Source organism: Syngnathus floridae, chromosome 11, assembly GCF_059516105.1.
Source record: "Syngnathus floridae isolate MCC-2025c chromosome 11, RoL_Sflo_1.0, whole genome shotgun sequence".
Taxonomy (NCBI): Eukaryota; Metazoa; Chordata; class Actinopteri; order Syngnathiformes; family Syngnathidae; genus Syngnathus; species Syngnathus floridae.
The window spans coordinates 2,391,814-2,397,677 of record NC_142423.1 but is presented as its reverse complement, the minus strand read 5'-3'; the positions used below and the strand labels follow the sequence as shown (position 1 = coordinate 2,397,677).

General features: G+C 43.4%; 1 long non-coding RNA gene across 1 annotated transcript; it reads left to right on the top strand.

Annotated features, from left to right (window-relative positions):
• The first annotated feature begins 4,055 nt into the window (after positions 1 to 4,055).
• On the top strand, positions 4,056 to 5,427 carry LOC148390275 (uncharacterized). Its single transcript, XR_015861493.1, has 3 exons — positions 4,056 to 4,350; positions 4,463 to 4,536; positions 5,004 to 5,427. It is a non-coding gene; the product is annotated as an uncharacterized LOC148390275 (long non-coding RNA).
• Positions 5,428 to 5,864: the final 437 nt, after the last annotated feature.

Sequence of the window (5,864 nt, the reverse complement as noted above, 5' to 3'; positions counted from 1 at the left end):
TGATTTCTTACAAAGTGTTTTGACCCAAATAACAAAATAGGAGCCAAAACCAAATTTATGTAGAACCTTGAATAGGGCCACTCAAGCCTATCGAAGGCCTTTTCGGCGTCCAGGGTAATGGCAGGGTAAGTGCAGTACTGGAAGTTGCCATGTGAATAATATTAAGTAGGCTACACATGTTGCTGGCACAGGATCTCTTCTGAATAAAACCTACCTGGTCTTGGTTTGTCAGTTTTGTTAAGAATTTACTCAACCTGTTTGCTATAACTTTAGAAATTAATTTATAATCTGCGTTTAAGAGAGAGATTGGCCTAAAAGATGCGCATTTTAAGGGGTCCTTATTTTTTTATATGTATTACTGTAATTATCACCCTTGAAAATGAATCAGGGAGACTTTGTGTTTTGTGCTTTGTGCTCATCAAACAGCGAGAAACTGAATCATTATAAAGCGTTCGTCGCATTAACACGCATCCTCAGCAACAATTTCAAATATTCTCACCTCAATAACGGACATCGAAAGCCAGGCAGCGACGATGACTGCTAGGGGGATGTACTGGGTATTGAGCGAATGTGCGAGTCATCGCGTCAAGCAAAGACAATAACTACCGGTACGTAAACATTCAATCGCCATGTCTAAATGAATGTCGTTGGCACTTATATATTAATATTAATATTTAATATTAATATTTGCCAAACTTGGCCAGACTTCCAGGGGAAGAGGCCGACTTTTCACTTGTGGTGGCCAACATGGAGAACCAGCCGAGGCGGACGCTTTACGGCGGTTGAGTCGTTGGCACTTAGAAAATATTCGCCAAACTTGGCCGGACTTCCAGGGGAAGAGGCCAAATTTTCACTTGTTCTGGCCGACATGGGGAACCAGCCGAGGCGGACTCTTTATGGCGCAAGAGCCGTTGGCACTTAGAAAATTTGAACCGGGCGGCGTGCGCAAGTGCGCGGCCCGCTGGAAGTCGAATGAGGCTCCGCGATCTTCTCCGCGGTGCTTATAAAGTGCCGATCCGCTCGGCGGGAGCTATTTTCGGCCACCCGGCGCATGCGCACGGCCTCCCGGCTGTGCCGGGCGGCATGCGCGAGGTCGCCGGCTGCTGGAAGTCGAATGAGGATCCGCGATCTCCTCCGCGGTGCTTATAAACAGCCGATCCGCTCGGCGGGAGCTATTCCCGGCCACTTGGCGCGTGCGCACGGCCTCCCGGTGGTGTCAGGCGGCGTGCGTGAGTGCGCGGCCCGCTGGAAGTCGAATGAGGCTCTGCGATCTCCTCCGCGGTGCTTATAAAGAGCCGATCCGCTCGGCGGGAGCTATTTCCGGCCACTTGGCGCGTGTGCACGGCCTCCCGGTGGTGCCGGGCGGCGTGCGCGAGTGCGCTGGCCGCTGGAAGTCGAATGAGGCTCCGTGATTTCCTCCGCGGTGCTTATAAAGTGCCGATCCACTCGGCTTGGAGCTATTTCCGGCCTCCCGGTGGTGCCGGGCGGCGTGCGCGAGCTCGCCGGCCGCTGGAAGTCGAATGAGGCTCCGTGATCTCCTCCGCGGTGCTTATAAACAGCCGATCCGCTCGGCTGGAGCTATTTCCGGCCACTGCGCATGCGCACGGCCTCCCGGAATTTGAACACATTTCGTCAATAAATTTCGCATATTTCTGATTGAATTTTGAAGTTTAATATAATGCAACAATTGAGCTCGACTTATACAAAGGATATATCATAAAATCGTAAATTTCCGTCAAATTTTAGGGGGTCGACTTATACACCGGCAAATACGGTACTTTGTCGAGGATCTCCTCAATCGCGGCCGTCTACAGTGGCTCTCTCTCCTATTAAGATTGTTGCTTTTGTTATCCGCTCGGAATAGTTTAGCTGTCTTTGTTAAGACCGCGGGAACTCGTTTATTTTCAGTAGTGTGCACTCACACTAGCTGAGTTTAAGATAACGGTTTCGAACCAGATCTGACACTCCTTGATGTCAGGATTAAAACCGTCTCCACTTAAAAAAATAATTCAACGGTATACAGTATGACTAAGATAGTAGAAGAAAAGAAATATAAGGTTTATAAGATTAACATGTCCCCACAATTCAATGTAATTCAGATAAAAATTCATAATTGAAATTATATGATTTAGGATGGAAAAAGATTAAATAGCAAATTACTGTCATTCGCAATCAAAAGACTAGATGTCAGCAGTTAGTCTCAAACCTAATGCTTCTAAACAATCCCTCAATTGAATGTTAATGATTTAAGAGAAGAAGAGTTAAAGAAAAAGGTTTAAATAGAAAATCACTTTTATTCGAAATTAAAAGAATATGACAATAAAAGTTAAAGAAAAGAGTTTAAAAAGAAAATCACTCTCATTCGAAATTAAAAGATTAAATGTCAGCAGATAGTCTCGAGCCTAATGTGTCCCTCAATTGAATGTTAATGAGTTAAGAGAATAAAAGTTAAAGAAAAGAGTTTAAATAGAAAATCACTTTTATTCGAAATTAAAAGATTAAATGTCAGCAGTTAGTCTCAAACCTAATGATTCTAAACAATCTCTCAATTGAATGTGGATGATTTAAGAGAATAAAAGTTAAAGAAAAAAGTTTAAATAGAAATTCAATGTCAATCAAATTTAAAAGATTAAAAATCAACATTTATCATAGAAAAAGAATAAGCAATACTAGTCTTAACTAGAAAATGCAATTTCTGGAGAAATTGCGTGTGAAGGCGAAGACTTTGAATCAGTTCTTGGGGAATGATGCCGAATGATGTTGAAATGAGTTGAATTTCTTGAGAAATGTGGAAAATAGAAGTGTAATACTAAATTTTGGAGAATTTGGTTGAATTTCAAATTTGAAAGTTTGGAATTTTTGGTAAGGGGGAGGTTGTGAAATAGGTAGGCAAAAGATGAACAGTTGAAAGTTGGAACGGGTTGAAATGGTTAAAAAATGCAGAAGTTAGAGCAAATCTTGAATCCCCTCAGAGAATGAATGGGAATTAAAAGAAAAAGCAATTGCGCCAACATTTTTTGAAATTTGGAACAAAAGGAAAAAAAACGGCTTCATGAGGTTCACTTTTGGGGTTAAAATGTTGAAACGGGTTTAATCGGACAAAAATTGCAAAAGTTAGCTAAAAAGTAGCAATTTAGGGCACTTAATGTTGAAATAAGGTCACTTCCGGTTTTATTTGGGTCACTTCTGGTTTGGTCAGAGGCACTTCCGGTCCAGCTGAGGTCACTTCTGGTGTATTTGGGGTCACTTCCGGTTTATTTGGGGTCACTTCCAGTTTGATTTGGGGTCACTTCCGGTTTGATTTGGGGTCACTTCCGGTTTACCTGATGTCACTTCCGGTTCATTTGGGGTCAATTCCGGTTTGATTTGGGGCACTTCCAGTTCATTCTGGGTTCATTTGGGTACTTCAGGGTAAATCCAAGATGGCCGCCACTCTGGAAGTGGGGGTCAAGGGTTGAATTGTGAAAGCATAGTGGAAGTGGGGGTGAAGGGGGTGAATATGGTAAGCATAAGGTGAACAAAGTGAATAAAGTTGGAATGGGTTGAATCGGTGTAAAAATGTAGAAATTAGAAGGGAAAAACTAAATTTTTGGAAAATTTGGTGTGAATTTCAAAATTGAAAATTTGGAAATTTTGGTAATTGGGAAGGTGTGGAATAGGTAGGCAAAAGATGCACAGTTGAAAGTTGGAACGAGTTGAATCGGTGGAAAAATGTAGAAATTAGAAGTGAAAAACTAAATTTAGTGAAATTTTGCAAAATTTTGTGCAAATTTTTAAAGTGAAAACGTTAAATTTTTGAATTTGGCAAGTTTGGGAATGTCCCCAATGTGATTTGAATGTGTTGAATTAAGGGAATTTCAAACTGGAGCAATGTAAATGTGAAATGTTGTATCTGCCATTAAGAATGAATGGGGACGACTAACAAGACCAATATTTTCTTTTTCAGCTTGCAACTTGACCGTCTAGAGCGTACAAGGTAATTACAACTCATTGTTTTAAAAAATACGTTTTTTTTAGCCCTGAAAAGCGAGGGAGTGTGGCGTTTGGGAGGAACGTCGAACTCGGCATCTGCTTCCAGCCACAGACGCCAAATTTCGACGATTATTTCGACTGGTCAACGGTTGTAAATTATTGCGTTGATTAAAAACTTTATTTAACTCTACTCTTAACTTTGCCGTTTCAGATATGCGGGCATGTGTCGCGGAAATGACATGAATAGGCTGAACTCTCGCCAAAATTCAAATCTGTGGGCGCAATGGCCTTGAGCGAGACAGCGGATACAAACACGACGATTATCAACAGAAATATCTTTATTTTCTGCTTGCAAGTGGACCATCTAGAGCGTACACGGTAAGTACAACTCATTGTGTTTAAAAAGATTTACGTTTGTGTAGTTTGCGTTGCGTTGAATCTGTGAATGTTGGTTGAGGCTAAATATTAATGTTTAATTCCATTCCTTTAGGTTCCACAGTGTTTGTTGTCTGTATGTTTTCCACTGCAAGAAGAGGCTCGAATCTTTCACCAGGAGCTACAATGGTGAGTACCCCTTTCGTCCTCCATTTATGTTAAACACTTCCTATTTCATGTCTAACAATACTCGATTTAACAAATAACCATAAATAAATACAGTGTGGGCACTCAAGTTAACATATGTGATTATACTGCCTAATATGTTTATCACAAATATGTCACTAATCACTAATATGTTTATTTGTTTATCACAACACCTTTTGACCTTCAGCAATCGATTATTTCCCTTCATCTACATAGAGACAGAACGATGGTGTCTTAAACATCTCATTCATTTCACCAAATAACTTCACGCAGGTGGATAACGGCCGTCTCGGTCACGCTATGTTGCGTAATGCAGTTTTGAAGAACCAAATGCATTTATTCAATGAATAAGTCAAGCTAGATCTATGTTTATGATGTTGTAAGTTACAGTACCGATTGAAGTTGAGTCCGAAGCCAGTGGAAAACAGCGCTGCGTTTGTGCTCTCCAGGTACAAATGTTGTGATCTCTGACTGACGACCGGGCGAGACTCGAGTAAGAGATTTCCAAATGAGCTCCGGCAGGGCGGGCCAAGGCGGAGCGAACGGACACCCTTCAAGCCGTCAATGACGAGCTGAGAGCCAAACTGATGGACGTCCAGTTAGAACTTCAGCAGGAGAAGAAGAAGGTGAAAACCTCAACAGACAGACACTGCCTGCCTCCCTGCCTGCCTCCCTGCCTGCCTCCCTGCCTGCCTGCCTCCCTCTCTTCCTCCCAGTTTTCCCGATGTAGATTTCACATGCGTGTGCCATGACCCTGGATGACTGAGGAGGTACGTCAAACGCCACGAGCGCGGAACTCTGCCTTCAAGTCTGGCGACAAGGAGACACTGAGGACAGCGAGAGCCAATTGAACCGTGCCATCAGGGTAGCGAAGCGAGAAAACAGTCAAAAAATTCAGGATCGTTTCCACGACGCCAACAACACCAGGAGTTTGTGGCAAGGCTTGTGGGCGATTAAAGACTACAACTCACCCTCCCCCCGGTGGGTGAAGTTGATGCTGACTTCCTCTGCCTGCTGATGTGTTGAAGACCCTGAGGAGAGTCAACCCCAGTAAGGCCCCTGGCCCCGACAACATTCCTGGGCGTTTGTTCAGGGAATGTGCAAGTCAGCTGGCTGGGGTTATCACAGACATTTTTAACACCTTGCTGGGCCAAGCCACAGTGCTAGCGTGCTCTAAGATTGCCTCCATCATTCCGGTGCCGAAGAAACCTCAAATAACCTCATTTAATGATTACCGGCCTGTTGCACTGACTCCGATCATGATAAAGTGCACCGCGCTGCACCGCGCAGCACCGCTGCACCGCGCTGCA